Source organism: Sinohyriopsis cumingii, chromosome 1 (genome assembly GCF_028554795.1).
Source record: "Sinohyriopsis cumingii isolate HCF-2022 chromosome 1, ASM2855479v2, whole genome shotgun sequence".
NCBI classification, from domain to species: domain Eukaryota; kingdom Metazoa; phylum Mollusca; class Bivalvia; order Unionida; family Unionidae; genus Sinohyriopsis; species Sinohyriopsis cumingii.
The window spans coordinates 29,307,907-29,327,767 of record NC_142961.1 but is presented as its reverse complement, the minus strand read 5'-3'; the positions used below and the strand labels follow the sequence as shown (position 1 = coordinate 29,327,767).

Sequence of the window (19,861 nt, the reverse complement as noted above, 5' to 3'; positions counted from 1 at the left end):
TAGATGGTAATTGAGTGTCTGCAGGAATTATTTGTAATTCCTCGCGAGTAAATCCACGTTGAGGAGCTAACGAATCAAGAACATAAATTGCAGGTCTTCCTGTTGACCTTGTCACGGTAGAAATTTTATGTGATGTAACGCTCCAAACGGGATCAGTTGCTCTTTTTCTGCCACCTTCAGCCTCACCAGGTTTATATAAATACCTAACAATGATACTACCTAGAACAGGTTGTGTTGAAAAATCACGACGCACTATTGGTATAACTGTTTTTGTAATTGCAATTGCTGGTCTCATTTTTATTGTTCGTTTATTGTTCGTGTTATTTCGTTATTAATTGCATTAATTACGTCTGGTAATCTTTCTACCCACTCTTGAGATCGCTCATCAGAGATAAATTCCCTAGCATATTGATACCCAAATAATCGCTCTGCTAATGTTTTATTAAATCGCTCAACAATTGCTTGATCTCGGTGAATTCCAGTGTGACCGCGCCGTACATTTGTATTATTTGTTTTCATCAACGATGAAACAGCGCCAAGAAATTCTCTTCCTGGATCAACCTGAAGTAAATTTGGCCAAGTTAGAGGTCCTTGTTGATAAATTCTGTTAAATTCATTTGCAACTTCAGTTGCTGTTTTAGTTGCTAGCGGCTCTGCTTCTTTATATCTGCTAGCGATATCAACAACCGTCAACACGTATTTGTAAGTTTTACCGTCAACGGTGTCATGTGGAAGAAACATAATATCAGTCTGATGAACCTCATTTGGTACACTAACATCGAAATGTGCGTGTTCAATTTTCTTAGGCGGAGGAAGAAAAATTTGCCAAACAGCTTGTTTAGATAACCACGATGCCGCCACGGGAATTTTTACATGAGCAGCTTTTGCAAGTTTACTAATCGCCGCTTTACCTCGCCAAAATCCTCGTGGAGAATAATAAATTGACTCCATTATTATTAATTACCAGCGCCGAACACTAATTTACCTTTCATCGCGGTATTAATTAACCAACTAGCTAATTTTTCTCTGAAAGATTTATCAGGAATAGAATTTATCGAGTGAATTAAATTTACATCCGCGAGATGTCTTTGTTGTAAATCTCCACTCCGATAAGCGATATCATGAATAAGACACGCATCATCGATAGCATTTACCGGATCTTCGCCCGGATTTGGATTATCGTCACTGTCAAGTCTAATATCTAATCGAGTACCAGGACCACAATAATTATGCCCGGGCAGATGTTTTTCTCCAGGATACTTTGCCCAGGGAGCACCAGGTAATGATTTTAATTTTGTAGCTATATCACCGCCGTATTTCTTTTTTTTTTAGATTGTCCAGATGAAACAAATCTAAATTTCTTTGTTCCACATTTTGCGCACGCACCAGTCATTCCTGATCTTTTATTACGCGTCGTAACTTTAGTTAGGCCTACCGGTGAAGTGCGTGAAAGAAATTTTACACAATATAAATCCATAAATATTACTATATCATGAATGTAATTGATTTTTCAGCCACAAAAAAATGTGAGCAAGTTAAACATCAGCCGCGTTACCAAATTCGATTAGAATGATAATAATAGGACCATCAGGATCTGGTAAAACTCAGTTATTGTTAAATTTGATAATGCGGTGGCTAAAATGGGACAAATTATATTTAGTTGCACCATCTGTTGACGATCAGCGATGTTATCAGGTATTAAAAGATTTCAACGAAAACGCATCCGAGATAAGCGATAATGTTATTGAATTTATCACAGATATCAACGAAGCACCATCTGTAGAAGATCTTGACGGAGAAATCAATAATTTAGTTGTGTACGATGACGTAATGTTAGACAAACAAGCAAATCCGGCTAGGATATTTTCTCGTGGCAGACATAAAAATACAGATGTTATTTATGTAACTCGGCGATATACGCAGATACCCAAAGTAATTAGTGATAATTTTAATATTTTTGGCGGTATTTAACGGCGTTGACACGCACACGCTAAGAAATATTCATCAAACATGGTGCAACGGAGACATGGATATTGTTAAGTTTAAAAATATATTTAGTCGTGCTCAGTTAACTCCACATGGATTTATAACTATAAATCTGCATGATCCACGATCACAGTATCGAGTCGGTCTTGACCAAATATTTTAAATTTTCGCCCACGTACAGCAGCAGTGAGGGTGAGTACCTATATGATGTCACATATGTCGGCTCGATCAAAAATAACACCCCGTAGCAGCTTTTAATTTTGAAAATAAAGGTTTTAAAAAACAATTATTTCGCAGGAGCCTTCAAATCTAGAAATAAAGTTGGTCTGTTCACCCTCACTGCTGCTATGATATTGTTTGTTCTGTGCTCTCAGGCGTAAGGCTCCTTGTTTCGGCTGCAGAATGACCAAATAGTTCGGGCTGGATAGCCGCTAGCGTGCGAGGGTATCTTTTTGAAATACCATTAGGAGTGAGATTGTGACTGTTAAACGAGCGGAAGAATGATCCTTACGTGTCATGTTATGTGTGTGTGTGTGTGTGTGTGTGTGTGTGTGATTTAGATTTTTAACGTAGCTTTAACAATTGTTCAGTCATATCGATACGATGTCTGCAGTGTGGCTGTTTATAGTGATGTCTAGCACTGGGGCATCATGCGGGGACATGTAGTATGATGTCCCACGCAGTCACATTATCCTCACACCAGGCCGACTAGTCCTAACACTTACCTTTTAATGCTGAGCGCCAAGCGAGGCAGCTGTAAGTACCATTTTTGTAAGTCTTTGGTATGATTCGGCCTGGGATAGAACCCACGACCTCCCGCATCCGAGGCGGATGCTCTAACCACTAGGCCACCGGCGTGTCATAGCAGCGTGAGTATATACATATGAGCATTAGTGTAACCTGACATGGTGTGAAGCTTAAGGCGTCTTTGGGGTACATAGTAGTTTGGAAGCTTAAGGCGTCTTTGGGGTACATAGTAGTTTGGAAGCTTAGGGCGTCTTTGGGGTACATAGTAGTTTGGAAGCTTAGTGCGTCTTTGGGGTACATAGTAGTTTGGAAGCGCAAAGATTTCTGTGTCGTAGTGTTTTAGTGACTTGTGGCTGGTAGAAAGGATGTGATATTGTGGGCTTATCAACGGTAGGGAGTTTACACTATGCGAAAGTTTATGTTGAAAACTATTGGGCAGACAATATCTAACTATCTTCATCGTGGTAGCAGGAGGTCTCTACGTGTTTGATCAGTTGTTGGTGGCCTATTGGTTGTCAGAAGATATTCGATATATGGCCATTGTAGCAACAGGGAGAGCTTGTCATTCTGCTTCAGTTTACTTCGGCACACTTGTCAATCATCGGAGTTACTCTGACGTGGCCATCGTCTTTTCTCTTTTTTTTAAAATGTGGTCGCTTGAGACGATCTTAAGTGTTTTTTAATTGACTTGTAACCTGCTATCAACATACTCCATGACACCCGATGTATTTTGTCATAGCAATGTTATACAGATGTACCCGGATGATCTCATATTTACCTCCGAATGTTTGTTCTTGCTCTAGTTGTTAATGCTGACCAATGATGTGATTTGTAGCTTGATAGGTTGAGATTTACTTTCATTAATAAAAGCTTTCTTCTGTCCTGACAGGTGTCAAACCACTCCTCCCCTCGTCAAATAAATTAGTGTGGTTATTGTCAAAACAGTCCTCGCACAAGTGGAGCTAGCAGGTTGAATTTGTCCAAAAGTACTAATTTCATTACGGATGATAACAAATGTTTAGTACAGAAACAAATTGAGCATTATATAAAAGTTGTCGCACATTTCTAATCTCTGTGAATGTATTGACCTCCTATTTGTAAACACTAACTCTGCCTCTGTATAATACAATGTCGATATCAGATCTTGCTTACATGAGGCTTTTTTAATGGCATTTAAGAAAACAGTACTTTTACAGATTTTACTTTCCATAGCCAAATATAAAATATTGTAGCATAATTATGTTCGAAAAATCTTTTGACATTTCATAATTATCGTCCAGTTGTATCTCTTATGCAAAAAGGAAAGGTTACAACAAAAAATAATGAAGAATGGTTTATTCATATTTAGCACAAGAAAGTTATTTCGGTGTCCAGTAACTAAACTATAAACTGTGAAGTACAATTTACTGCAAATTAAAATATTGTGTTCTGTTTTTTCCTACTCACACGTAACATACGCTTCTTTATGCAGTTCACAACCTGTCAACACATGTCGTCGACAGTGATGACAGAAATAATAATACTAGCGGTGATATCACAACCCTTTCTCGAGAACATGACTGAAATCATTTTAATGAGAAGAAAGAACAGGATGTGTGAAATTTTATGACGACGACAACAAAAGACGAAGACTATTAGATGTTCATCCATACAACATCTTGCCATTTATATCACGGTCACTTTCACTGACGAGCAGACGTCATCATCATCATCATGGTCAACATCTGCTGGACTCCAGCACCATTCACTACCACTACTCCTATCACCATTACCATCACCACCACCATCACCATCGCCTCTTTTGTGGCTAGTGTTGGTTGTGGCAATGGTACTAATTTGTAGTTACAGCAGTAGGTGTTGTAGTCATAGATCGAACCACCAACCTGAACCTCTTTACCACAGACTAAACAAATGGAATAAGATATGACACGAGAGAGAGAGAGAGAGTCGGTCTAAAGTGAGAGAAAAAATATACACCTTGTTTTTGCTTTTAGTACCTGTATTCTTTTCCAATATCCACACAATATTCAGCTGCTGTGCAATTACATTGATTCACTTGTCCACCCGTTATAAAGACACGCTATCGTACGTGGCACAGCGCTAGCGATAACTAATACCACCCTGACTGATGTGTCACATTTATATGAATGCTTAGTTGTACTGAGAACCCAAGGGTTTGTTATTTGTAGCATCTGCTTACAGAGAAAACTGATTCCGGATCCACAAATGTTCACACGTCATAACATCCGATATTAAATCGTTACCCGTGTCCGCACTTAATAACATTTCGTTAAAAAAAATATAAAAAATCTGTACATTATGCTAGTTCTATACAGATGATCATACGTCATAACGTCTGATACTGAATTGTTCCCGTTGTCGGAATTTACCTACATCCCGTGGAAACTGTATATTATACTATTGCTATACCAATTAGTAAATTGTTGAAGTTACATTGTTTAATTGCTCCCATAACAGGGTCTTCGTTGCCACAAGCAAAGAGCAATGCTGGCATCTGAAACATGGATATTAGAAGGTATATTGTACAATAAGTATCAGTTTCGTGCGCCTATTTTAAAGGCATTTAAGAAAACGGCACCTTTCAAGATTCTACTTTTTATCTAATATAGAAAAATTATTATAATTGTTTCCGAAAAACCTTTAAACAGTTTACAATCATTACTCAAATTTATTTCTTACGAAGATGAAAAAGATGTCTTAAGAATGGTTATTCTAGTTCTCACAACTTCATATTTAGTAAAGTTATTTCTGTGTCACTTTCCCAGCAAGGAAACTATAGTTTTAAAGTGCAGTTTGCTGCAACATTAAACGCTTGTTTTCATTTCTTTCCTGCTCACACATAACATTACCCGTTTATGAAGTTCCAAATGTATTTGTAGATGTCGACGAAGGCGATGACGAAGATGGTAACATTAACGATGCTTTGACAACCGTCAAAGTGAACATGGCTGAAATCATTTTGGTGAAGAGGAGAAAGAACGGAATGTGGACGGATGATTATGATGATGATGACAGCAAAGGCGAAGATAGCACACAAATTTTCCTTTCATATCCCGGTCTTCAAAACACAATCCAGTACATCATCACTTCACTAATCACCATCCTCCTTTGGTTCATAACATCATTAAGTACTTCTATTACTATTACACTACCACAACCAACAATACCTCCTTTGCGGAGATATTGCCAGTCACGGTTGTAATCAAGGGCGTATTAACCATTAAGCAGACTAAGCACGTGCTTAGGGCACCAGGGCCAATGGGGGCACCACAAAGTTGAGAAAAGGGTGAAAAGAAAAAAAAACGAATGAAGATTCGTAAAAAAAATTGATAAAACTAGTGCAAATTGATCATAATGTTCTGTTTCTTGATCATGGTGCACCCTAGGGTTATCTTCCCAGGTGTACCACAAGAAGCACTGCTGGCGTAGTGCACTCTGACCTCTGTCGGTCAGCGTGGAAAGGAGGGGGGCACCAAGATTTGTCAGTGCTTAGGGCACAAGTGAGCCTTAATCCGCTCCTGGTTGTAATAATTGTAGTAGTGAGTAGTAATAGCAGTATTTGTAGTAGCATATTGAACCCTGAGCCCAACCTTTATGTCACACTTAACAAATACAAAATCATAACGAGAGAGAGAGAGAGAGAGAGAGAGAGAGAGAGAGAGACTGGGAGGATTGGTTTAAAGTTAAAGTTAAATTTTGTTTAGAGATTTTTGGTACCTGTATCCTTTTGCGATATCCAAGGAATTTCTGCACAAATTTAGTTGTTTTGCAATCACAGTGGTTCAGTCATACAAATGTTGAAAAGACATTACAAACCAATAAACCGCCCCAGCGATGACTAATACCATCCTGATTGGTGTTACAAATTTATGAAGGCCCAATTGCAGATGAGAAAGTTTTGGGCTTGCAGTACTTGTTTATTGCGAAAATTTATTACTGATCAGCTAATTAATGCATGGTGGTTTCTGGTCGTACCTTGATAGGCACCTGTGACATGCCGTAAGAAGTGTACATTTTACTAGTTCTTAACCAGTTAGTCAGTTATTTTCAAATGATATTGTTTAAATGCAATCATAACAGTGTCTTCATTCCATGTTGGCTTAAATAAATGTGAATTTGTCGGTTAACAACAGTGTCATACTATCAACCAACAGAATACGGTAACATCATACATCGCCGATTACAGGGACTTCTGTTCATGCTTGTCAAATGTGCACTTGGAGTCATTTTAATGTTTTACGTATAAATACTTTTGTCCTGAAAGTCAAGGTGATGTTTGTTAAGTTACTGATGATCTAGCTATGTCATCCCTTCATATAGGATCGTTAAGGGAGTGTAACTATCCTATGTTCGAAACATTCACGCCTTAGCAATTAAGGTTCGAACATTTTTATTTTTGTGGTTTAAAAAATAAAATTATGTCATATTAACCTTCAATAAATTAGTCCATATTTGATGTAGGAATGATACTGCGTCTAGAATATTCCGTCGGTTCACATCCACTTTATAAAAAAATATGCATGGAGCTCAGTTATGAAAGCCATGCATTAACGAACAGCCGTGATTAATCACATAGCTGATAGAACAAGTCTGATTTATGGGCATATATTGAATTCACATCTGTTATCACTAACTCTCCACAAGTAAAATGCGTCTGAAACATATATTATAGCAGGTTCTTTATTCATTCCCTACTGCCACAACTACTACTACTACCAACATCGTCATCTTCTCGTTGAAGGAGATATTGGCAGTGTGGTTTTCGGTGATGGTTGTAATAGTAGTAGTGGAAGATATATATATATATATATATGTATTTGAGGATCTTTCGATCTGTCTAAAACGAAATAAAAATCGGCATGGACATTGTTAGTACCTGTATCATTTTCCAACATCCGATGTAATTCAACAGACAATTCAAGAGTTATGCATTTACGTGAGTACACATAACAAATCGTTGGAAAGACAGCCTACTGTCAATACTGCAGAGAGCTAGCGATGACTAATGCTCACTGATCGTCATGTTACAGTTGTATGAAGGCCCAAATGGAAATTAGACGGGTAGGGTTTAGCATTTGTTTACAAAGAGAAATGCACTCCGGATCCATGGATGATAACACATTATGATTTTAGTACAAAATTCTTACAAATAATAGGCACTAACCTACAGCCTCGTAGCAAGTATACAGTTTGCTAGTTCCTGGCCATTCGGTAATTTATTAAAAGCTACATTGTTTAACAGCAACCATACACTGATTTTCATTTCATTTGTCCTTAATAAATATTAATTAGTGACTGCCAAAACGCCATATTAACAGAAGCAGGAGCTAAATATGCATATCGCACTACTGTGAAAATGATCAAATCAGTTAGACTAAACATGTATATCGTACTGCTGTAAAAATTACCAGATCAGTTGGACTAAATATGTATATCGTTCTACTGTAAAAGTGATCAGATCAGTTATATAAGAGTTTAGTAGTGTTTTTTTCTAATTTTTTTGTAGTATAAACTTTCATTTGCTAAATAACACAGCAAATAAACGCGTTATGTAAGCTATGCGAGTCGGTAACTAACTGTTTATACCCCGATAAACTCAGAAAAAACAACGTTAAACCGTTATAATTGCAAATATTTATAATTTTTGTTTTTTAATATTTTTTAATTTGACGGGGTATTTAAAGTCCCAGGTGTAATCTATAGGATTATTTATCCGTTTCTATCACCTAACTCTGAGTCCCTTTCCTATGTTTTTTCCGTGACCTTGGCTAGAGGTCTCCTATATCCCATGTGTGCTGTTTGTGTGTATGCTATATGTTGTCAGTGCTACATATGTGTTCGTGTGGGGATAGCTTTCTATATCAAATTCATTTCCAGTTGTCTTATGATCCTTATTAATTGGCTCCAATTAGTATTTGTTAAATATGTTCTGATGTTTATTTTTAAATTTGTCATTAGCGCGCAGCAACGGTGCGATAATGATTTTTTAGAAGACTTTTTTTTATATTGTTTAGTGCGTGCTATATTGTGTGTCGTTCTTCGCAATTCTATTTAATGGCTAAGGTCAGCTGTGTTCGAATGAACTCCGTATTTTCTTTATTTAGTGTACTTCACCCTCTCGAATTTGGCTGCCTTTATTTATTTATTTTATTATTGCCAAAGGACTGTCCCAAACGTTTTAGTTCCCCACTGGAGGGCATGCAGTACAGTACGGATCTGTACTGGTATTAGCATTTCTAGAAAGATAATGTCTTGTTTATGTGATTTGTACGTATCGATCTCACCCACGGGGCTGTTTTTCCCGACTCTTCCGTGGGCCTGTTCACTTCGCGTGGCGTCATGTGACATAGCTCCACGGCGTCCTTATCTCGTACTTTCCCCACAGGTGGTCCCTGTCCCCCTTGTTTAGAAACATTTTTTTCACAGAATTAGTATATAGAAAGCCTTAAAATTTTGGCAGACTCCTATTAGACTTCAACAAGTTTAAATACTAGCGGGGGGAGGCAGGGGCTATGTCCCTTTTGGGTGACTATCCACTGGGGATGGTCTCATGGTCCCTACCTCTCCCCTTTTTACCCCCTGTACCTATCTGCCTATAACTATTATTTGACCGCAGGCCCTCATTGTTGTGACCATATAGTCGGTTATCGCATATAGTGTTATTTTATTAAAGTTATTTGTAACGAGCTGCAGTGAAAGTCCTGCAGCCCCAATGTTTGTGCAGATTTTGAGTTTCCCAAGTTTTCTTTTTCAAATCTCGTCAAATAAAGAATTATTCATATTCAGAAAAACAGCAAAGTGTTATTGGATTCAGTCAAATCGATTTATTCAGTTTTCTAGATAAAATAAAAACCCACTGTTTTTTTTTTCGTTTTGAAGGCTTGCAGTGTATAAGTGTATGCCTTCCATTTTAGTGTTTACGTTGGTTACTTTGCACGTGACTATTTGTAGAAGTTAGTATAAAGTTCTTACAGTTTATACAGAAATAAACGTAGTTGGGTCGTATCATATGATTATGTTCTGACCAGTGGAAATCTTCCCTTCATTTATCAACTGACGCAACTGCAATTATATATATATATATATATATATATATATATATATATATATATATATATATATATATATATATATATATATATATACCGTACTACTGTAAAAGTGACCACATCAGTTAGAACAAATATGTTGTAACGTAATCGAGCTGACCCTTTGAGACCGGGCAGGGTTTTAAAGAAACAATAAACACGTTCGTGGATGACAAATGACAATATATTAAACACTGGTACTAATGATATGAAAATAACACAAAAAAGCATATAAAATGAATATAAAACACATATGAAATATACTTTGACTATTATGTCACATTCAAGTAGTCAGAAAGTTCTAGAAACTCCATGTAAACTTCATGTACACAAATATCTCTAGCAAACTTCCATATAAACAAATACTTATTGCAAACCCATATAATCAGCTACTGGTTGCAAACATTTATGTAGTCAGACACTACTGTCATAATTCACATGTAGTCAAATTACTTGTTATTGTTCTTGTACTTGTAGTCAATACACTACTTGTTATTGTACTTGTAGTCAATACACTACTTGTTATTGTACTTGTAGTCAATACACTACTTGTTATTGTACTTGTAGTCAATACACTACTTGTTATTGTACTTTACTTGTAGTCAAAACACTACTTGTTATTGTGCTTTACTTGTAGTCAAAACACTACTTGATTGGAAAATACACGTTGACACGACCTTCTCTCTGGCACAGTCACTTTCCCCTCCGCACTTGTACCCGTACGTTGGCACTGAATTGGTGGGTTATAGTAGTAATGGTACACCAGACGTCATGGTATTCACAAGCCCATCCGACTGATCATAACCGGCGAGCTGAATATGGAAAATAAACACCTTTCCAATAGTCTAATTTAATTGGAATGGGTTTTGTTGCAACTTCTTTAAGAATATACGATGGGTAAGAAGTATGACGTAGGAATGCTATGCAATAAAAACAAATATACATAATGCTATGACATTAATACATACATAATATGTTTTGAAATTAGTCGTGATAGCGACTAGATGAAATTAACTCGCTACTACATTGCCTAGGATATATCTTAATAAACTGAATTGCAAATACGATAAAGGATGTGACCACATAATACAACAATGAACGTGCTTTTACGAAACTGAATAATTATTGTAAATAATAAAAAGAGTTGACTAAAAAAAAACCATTCAACTCACCCAACTGTTTGGCTTTAACGAAATTACAATGGCACCTGCCCGACAGCTGAATATGTTTAAGACTTTCCCTCTATATTGGCTGTGCCCTTCAATATTTTACGCTATATATATATATATATATATATATATATATATATATATATATATATATATATTATATATATATATATATATATATATATATATATAGTAGTGCGCAATAATACATTATTTCGCACGTGCCGCGCGAGCAATAAAAGCGTCACGCGATACGACGAAAAATTACATGTACAGAAATATTACGGCGCGTGAAACAAGACAACCTGATTAAACGAAAAGTATGGAAGACTAAATGAGCCATATCGGGCATTTCGTAACATACGTATATCGCACTACTGTAAAAGTGACCACATCAGTTAGAATAAATATGTATATCGCACTACTGTAAAAGTGACCATATCAGTTAGACTAAATATGTACATCGCACTACTGTAAAAGTGACCACATCAGTTCAACTTGAACATTTTGCAACTTATAAAATTAACTAAACCAGTCATAGATAGTTCAAAAATTAAATTTGGATTGGATTTTTTAAACGGAGCTTTAACAATTGTTCAGTCATATCGCTACGATGTTTGCAGTGTGGCAGTTTATAGTAATGTCTAGCACTGCGGTATCATGCCGCCGACATGTAGCATGATGTCCCACCCAGAGTCACATTATCCTGACACCAGGCCGACTAGTCCTAATACTAACATCTTAATGGTGAGCGCCTAGCGAGGCAGCTTTTAGTACCATTTATGTACGTTTTTGGTATAACTCTGCCTGGGTTCGAACCCGCGACCTCCCGCAACCGAGGCGGACGCTTTAACTAAGCCACCGGGACTGTACACAAAAATTATATATAAAAAATACGGGCCAATAAATCCCAAAGAAAACCGATCTTTATTAAGTTTTCATGGCATTACAAGTTAGTCCCTTGATTATAGCTACAAATTGCATCCAAAAAGTATATGCAAACCTGTCTGCTCTATCAGCATAATTAGTTGTACATAAAGGTAGAAAATTTCACCAACTAACGGTAATGATCTGTTGTGTTGGCCACTTATCCTAAAGACTGATTCTCGTTAATTGCTAAGCAATTTCAGCAAGATACAGTATTACTTCTGTTATGGACATGGTCTTATTGGTCTCATGGCTTGAAAAGGTCAAAGTGATCCTTCTCCAGGAGCCGCTCGCAGTGGTGAATAGGTGGAAACTGGTTGTTGTGGTAATGATTAATGTTCAATGACTGTTGGGAAACTACAATATTCAACAGGGTTAGAAACTAGCCGTGAGGCTTTTATATATAATATATTGTTGTGAAATAAATCAAAATTAACTTAATAAACGAAAGTGAAATGATTTCTGTTACTAACCGTTTATTATGCATTTTCCGTTCCAAATGTACAGAACGAATAGCTAAGGTACAAGATGGATGTTTCACACGATTGAATAATATTATTGCAGATAGATAGGTATCAGCCACTCAGAATAAACTTATATACTATGAAGAGTAAAAAGTGCCTATCAACGTGAAACAAAATAACGGTAGATGTTTATTTCGTGCTGTAGAATCTGTGCTAAATACACAAAGTTAACGTTTAGGTAGGCCATCACAATAAAATTTAAATAGGTACGTTAAATGGCTTGACAGGATAAAGGATATTTAGAAACTTGAAAATGAATTTGACACTTCGTAATACTTCATCAACATGGGCATGGGAGAATATCATAATTGTGATAAATGTTTTAAATTTAGTACGCTTTAAAACTTACGTGGTTTAGGCAAATGCTGTGTGGGAACTCGAAATGGAAAATTTCAATTACAAGTTTCAGATACAAATATTGAAAATTCCTTCTTTCTGGAACTGATTTTGTTTAGCCCATAAGAAAGACTCTTAATCCATTGTTGATATGGTTTTGGATTCCTCAAGATTATTTAAGTCAACCCAAGTTTCACCCGAATAGATTAGCAAGCATGTGTAAGGTTTATTCCTAGCATAAAAAATAGTTAAAACATGTACCTGGATTAAAAACAATCTTTTAAACTTGGTTATGACGCAACATCTGCCTGTTGGTGTGTTTGAATGGTTTGATCCCTCACATATAAACATGCACGAGTACGACGGCAACACGGACAACGAATACTTCTTCGAAGTTGTTTTAGAATATCCAGAAGAACATCACCATACCTTAACCATTATCCCTTGCTCCAGAAGTGCTCTCAGTGACCCGTGAATGTTAGGCCTTTAATTTAGCCCCATAAATGTAATGATACTGACTGTAAACCTTTAGTCAATATCATTACAGGTGTTAGGTTGGTTTATCGGCCAGTGTGAGTGGCTGTCCCCTTATCAGTGTAACCCTGGATGCAAGTTTACTGAACACACCAAGCTTGTCCCGAATTTTCGAACCAAAAGCAACTATGTTCTCTCCGTACGAAATCTGCAGTTGTATTTGCGTGTAAGCCAAATTCTTCGGATACTTGGATTTCGCCAGCTTGACGGGATGGCGCCATACATGCAAATGAATATGAATCTGCGCACACAAGAAAATGAATGAGTTTGAGAGATTTCCTCAAGCTCACGAATAGTTCCGTATTAGGCAAAATGACCCTGCTATTGACCGTGAACAAGTAAAGCTTCTAAGGTTCATCGGGGACCCTGCATTTGAATCACTAAATGCCTTTCATGGTGGACTCATTTCCGCACATAGTAGAAAATCGAAATTGAAGCTCTGTATACCGATGCACCAAGATGATTTTGTCACAGCTTGACACCAAACCATTTGATATTCCCCGACGAAATTACCACTGACGCGTGTGGACACCACGCGAATGATGCATTAATATAGACTTTGGTGTCAGTTCTGTATTTCCAGGAACGACTTGCACTTCCTCCGCACAAATACTCTACAAGGAAGCTTTACCTACTCTGGACTCGTCTCCCATAGATGGACCGCAGGTGCCAAGTGATAAAAAGTGATAAAGTGTTGACTGTCCTGGAAAATCAATTTAGTCTGAAACTGTAAATACAACGATGGACCATATCGGGTCAGTAACTCGATTTTGCCCGCCTTCTAACTCCCCTAGTGCATATAGATACAGAAATAATCTGTTTCCAGTGGTTCTAACGGAGGTGTTTGTGAAATTATTTTATAAGTAACGGTGACAGTTTTCCGATAATTACATCAGCAGGTTTGTAATCAAATCGAGCGTGTGATTTCAGTATTTTATACTTGTTTGATTAAAGGAAGCAACTTTATCCGCTCGTGAGATTGAGCACTCTGATTCGGACACCTCATCAAACATTTCTGAGCGCAATGATGTCCGCATAACTGTTCCTCAAATTTTCGATTAAAGCGTTCTACAATAGCTGGGTCGCGATGTATATCAACAAGCACAACACGAACCTGTGCCCTTTGTTTTGTTAGCAGAGCAGCAATAGCTTTGTAAAATTCTTTACCTAGATCGAGTTGCAATTGTCGAGGCCACAGAGCCCTTGGCGTCAACGACTCTGCTTCCTTTTATCTGCTGGAAACATTTACGATGGCTAAAGCCTATTGGATGGTCGTGTCCGCACACGATCATGTGAAAGAAATAAAAGATCAGACAGATGAACTTCGTTGGGAGTTCCCACATAAAACCATACACGGGATATCTTCCTTGGTGCTGGCAGGTACATTTGCCACAGGCTTGTTCTCAAAATATGCTTGATCAGCCCCATAAGTGGCCTTTGTCGTGCTTGCTAACTTATTAACAGCAGCTTCACCTATCCAATAACCGCGAGGACTGTAATATATTTTGGATAATACAAACGACTTACAAAAATGGTACAAACAGCTGCCTCGCGTGGCGCTCAGCATTAAGAGGTGAGTGTTAGGACTGGTCGGCCTGGTGTCAGGATAATGTCACTGGGTGGGACATCATGCTACATGTCTGCGGCATGATGCCCCAGTGCTAGACATCACTACAAACTGCCACATTGCAGACATCGTAGTGATATGACTGAATTTTTTTTAAAAACTACGTTAAAAATCCAAATCACACACACACACACACACACACACACGCATATTTTGGATAAAGACCGCTCAGAAACCATTATATCAATATAGTTTTCCTCTAAGTACATTCATGGTCTTCGTACCTCCTTTGATGATCTCCGAATGTAGGGCAATGGCGTTTAATTCATAAAAAAGATCTACTTCAGGCAGTTGGAGTGCACGAATATTGTTTGATGTTTGGTAATCAAGGTCATGTCGGTAACACGCAGCATCGACACAATTTACTGGTGATTCTCCAGCCGTGAAACATGACTACAGTATTTATATCCAGGATATTTATTTAATAGTGTCCCATGTTGCTTTGCTAAGAAATCACCACATGAAAATATTTTTTAAAATCGTTTTTGCGTTTACAAGTTTTGGAACCAGGGGTTCTCTCAAATGCGTGAGTTTCTTTGCTCCACAATGAACGTAAGTTTCGTTGAGCGCGGTTCTATCATCATTGAAATCGATTTGGATTGCCATTATGTGTTTATGTGAGGCATCGCACACAATATGAAGACATGACAGTATTATACAACATTTGACATTCATCAAGTCATGAGGAAAAAGGAAAGCCAAAGATGCCTTTACCGTCACTGACTTTTCTGCTTAGTAAAGAACAAACTACCCAAGCATACTTTCGATGGAAGTGGAAGTTCCGTGTTCCCAAATTTAGTTTGAGCGCTAATAATTGATCGAGATTTATCAGGGAAAATTCAGTTGTTGTTGAATATGATCTTGAGATGGTCAAAGTGGGGCCGGCTGTATATGATTGCGACGTCGGCTGACGATCAAACTTGTTATGATGTACTCAATTATTTTACTGCTGTGTTTCATCCGTCGTTGAGAAGGAAATCGTCCACCGTTGATATCATTCCACAATCGATCAAGCTTCTACCATTGATGGTTTTGTTTCGAGTTTAAATAATCTTGTTGTGTACCATGATGTGATGCTTGAACACAAAAAAAGAACAACCCGTGAGAATATCTCCCCGAGGTCGACGTAAAACTGCAGACGTGAACCATGTGCCTCAACGATACGCAAAGATAAATAATCTGGGACAACTGTAATAAGTTAATTATATTTCGTGACACTGACGCGCACGATTTTGGAAACATTCATTTGACCTGCTGTACTGCTGACCATTCCAGGCATAAGTTTTGTAACATGTTTGTGGAGGTCACCCATGACCTGTATAGTTTCCTCAAAGATTGACTTGACTGATGGGCCGCGCAAGTATCGTGCTGGTTTAAACGAATGTCTATAATAACAATGTGAACAATCCGCCAGCTTGCTATGCAGACCGACGTAATAAAGCTGCCCAGGATCGATTAAAGCTTCTTCGCAGTTATGAAAATGTCCATGAAAGCGTTAGAATATGTTTACCTTGCGAACCGAAAGGGAAGAACTCGCAACGAGTTTTGAAGAAACGTTGCGAAAGTTACGAAAACTATTTCAGCGATGGTATGTCCGATTGCCAGGACAGCCCAAGCCACTGAACTGGTTTTTTGTTTTGTTCTCCGGTAACCCCTGTCGTTCTATTGGACCAAGAAGAGGCGGCTGAGGCAACGGCGACACCCAAACGTAAGTCAATGACACCATCGCCGGTTATATTGAGCATCGTAAAGATTTAGGAGGATGTACAATTTGCGTCTTCTTTTCCCTCGCGAAATGAGAAATTATGTAACTAAACAATATGATAACACATGCACCAACATCTGACAATTGATCTAAGTGGACATATTGAGAGGTGGTTAAAAAGCATGCGGTAACAGGAAAAGAGTGGAAGGTAATTTTTGTTAATGTTAATAATTATAAAAGTCAACTCGCCTGGAGAGAGAGAGAGCGTCTCGAAGACCAACAACCAAACGAAGAATACGCAGGTGAAGGTATCGGTTTACCAATAATTGATTGCGTGACCGCCGACCATGAACTCGTGGACTGGTTGGAAACACTTGTGTCGTCAGTTCATGCGGACAATAGTGAGCCAGAAGTCATTAACGTGGCCTCATTGAGTTGTCAGCGGTTACTCACCAATAACATCACGGACCCGAGCGCGTTGCACTCGTTAATGTACTAACTCGTAGGTGATATTGATGAATTACACAACAATGACGACGAGTTTTGATGCACTTTCTGTTTTCTGTGAAATCAATGCTGCGATGAAGGGTGATGTTGCATGTCCAAACCCGAGCGTCATCCCGGTGCTTACAATCTCATTAATTAAAACCAGAATTTTATGTAGTTCTTCCCACATCAAACATGACGGGGAAATCCGGCACACTTGAGATCGCACAAGCTTTGTTATCATATTGGCCTAATAATCGATAGCAGCAGTATGGAGGCTTCTCCATTAATAACACGTTGAATTTTCGATAGACAGTGACACCACCTGGAACATTGCTGGACTTTCTGAATCAATCAAAACTGAGAGCCGACCAGAGGCGTAGCTATGATACTTTGCGCCCGGGGACGAACTATAAAATTGGCGCCCCAGCCCCCTCCCCGTTTAATCACATTTTTGAATATTACCGTTGTTTACTTATTATAATGTAACGTTGTAAGCCTCATTTTGGTGCCCCTGTACCTTGGCGCCCGGGGACATATGTACCCCCCTAACCCCCTAGCTACGCCTCTGGAGCCGACGGGTGGTCACATTGGTGCCCAAGCGCGATTCTAAGTCAGCATTCACGTATCTTGCCATCTCGATCGATTCTCCAACGTACGCGTATGGTATTTGGCAGTCATCGCTGAGAACAGTTCTTGGTTGGCCTAACAATATTAGCAATATTCCAGAGGATAATAAATTCTGCGTGCATGGCATCATAGTACCATTTAAAATATCGCGTTAGTCAATGTTAGAATTGCCGATTCGACTCAGGTTAATCTGACCCGCGAGGCTGTCAATGGTAGTTATGGAGATTCAGAATCGATAACGCAAGCGTTGCATGGTTATATATATCTACGTGTTTGCCACAGCTGAGACCAGGTGTGATCTAATATCGACGATTCTCATGCCGGGGTACCTTCTATTTAACAATCTCCAGTTGGCGAACATTCATTTTAACCTTGTGGATCACGAAGGGCACATGCTGGTCTTGTACATTTGAGATCAACCTGATCGAATATAATGACACCATACGTGGACGTGTACGCACTGTGCTTATTGTTAACGCGAGAAAACCCGTTCACATGATATATTATGGACATATACTCAGTCACATGGAAATATTGATAGTCTGCAAGCGTGAAAACGTGTCTATTTCGAACTTCTCGCGGTGGTATACATTATTCTCAATAAGCTTAGCAAACTATATTCGCTAGCCATTGAAGGTTGAATTATTAGCACGCCTGCGTTCGACGCCGTGTTCGCGGAAATGGAAAACCGTGGCAGATTCCGAGTACAAATACTGAAACAGGGTGAGCCAGAGTTGGTGGTGGATTTGCGGACTGACACAACAGAGTCAATATTTGAATGTTTATTTGTGTCATCATTTGCATGATTTTGAATGGCTGACAATAGTATTGTCATAATAGCTGTTTTGTTGGTTACTAATCTGGCTATCCTCTTGCATGGGCGCCTGCAGATAATATTCGAGGATTAGAATCCACCGGTTCGCGTAATATGAAGACAAACTCGGGGAGTGAAGAAGGCTTTTAGTCTTAGCTATGTATCCAAGAAGCCTAAAACCATTATTATAACATCACATTATGCCAAGATACTCGATTTGGAGCAACGACTGTCTCATCATGTACTTATAATATAATGTCTTCTTTTGACATTAAAAGTGATATCAAGCCATTCATTACTACATTATCATCAGTTGTGCTTCATGTGCTAGAAAAGAGGTTATGCTTATGTTGACTAACGTGATTTGTCTGAAACAACCTATATTTCACTCAGGATACCTGACAGTAAATAAGGTCTCAAGTTTAGAGTACCATGATAAAGCCCCTTAACAAAATGTGACCTATTCTACATTTCTCTATCTGTTGTCATACCTTGTCTAAGGCACTTCAATAAAACAATTTAAACGACCCAGTAGAGTGCGTTCCTTATTGTATGTGCTTAAATATCAGAATTAGACCAAAATATTATTTGGGAAGCTTTTGAAATTTATCTAAATTTGCCCTTCGTGGCTTTGTCTGAGACTATTGATATGTCAGTCTTTCGTTTTAACATGAATTATGGAACAGCTCAAAGAGTCTCTGGATGTTGTAAGAGTATCCAGTAGCTGTATCTGTTATATGTATACCTTTCGTACATCCTCTGAAGAGAAACTGACAATATGTATATACAGTGTTGATCTCCTGGAAGATTCAAGCATAAGCTACCAATTGAGAACAAAATTATCTTTCAAGTGTTACTTCACTACAGGTAGGAACACGCCAGCATTGATTCCCTTTTTCTGCATACATACATATTGGAAACCACGTGTTTCAAAAAGATTTTTCTCCTTTACTACCCATGAAATGTCATTTGGGTTTACAATAAATGTTGTATATGAAATATCATTCACAATATTTTAACTTTCCTACTGCTCTAGTCTACAGTTTTCAACAAATACTGTCTCATTCTGTATCGTCTTATGTATTTTAAGAGGACCTCTTCTCAATTTATTATGTATTATATCATTCTGCTTTGACAGTTCGACACTTAAAATATTTTATTTTCACAAAAACGCAAATGAACTCTTTCAATAATTTTATATTTTTTTATCTCACACTCCTGCACCATAAGATACAACTGGAACAATAAGAATATCAAATAAATTCCT

At 38.0% G+C, this 19,861-nt stretch overlaps 1 protein-coding gene across 4 annotated transcripts in view; it reads right to left on the bottom strand.

The window, feature by feature from the left end:
• The window catches only part of LOC149806608 (toll-like receptor 6), a 69,053-nt gene extending 62,443 nt beyond the window's left edge, over positions 1-6,610 (bottom strand). For 2 of the 4 annotated variants that reach the window (XM_089955509.1, XM_089955536.1), the window contains exon 1: positions 6,472-6,607. The gene's annotated coding sequence lies outside the window, so the exon portion shown is untranslated. Of the gene's footprint in view, positions 1-4,730; positions 4,869-6,471 lie in introns of those variants that run through there. The other 2 variants (XM_089955526.1, XM_089955517.1) reach the window with 2 other exon arrangements.
• Positions 6,611-19,861: the final 13,251 nt, after the last annotated feature.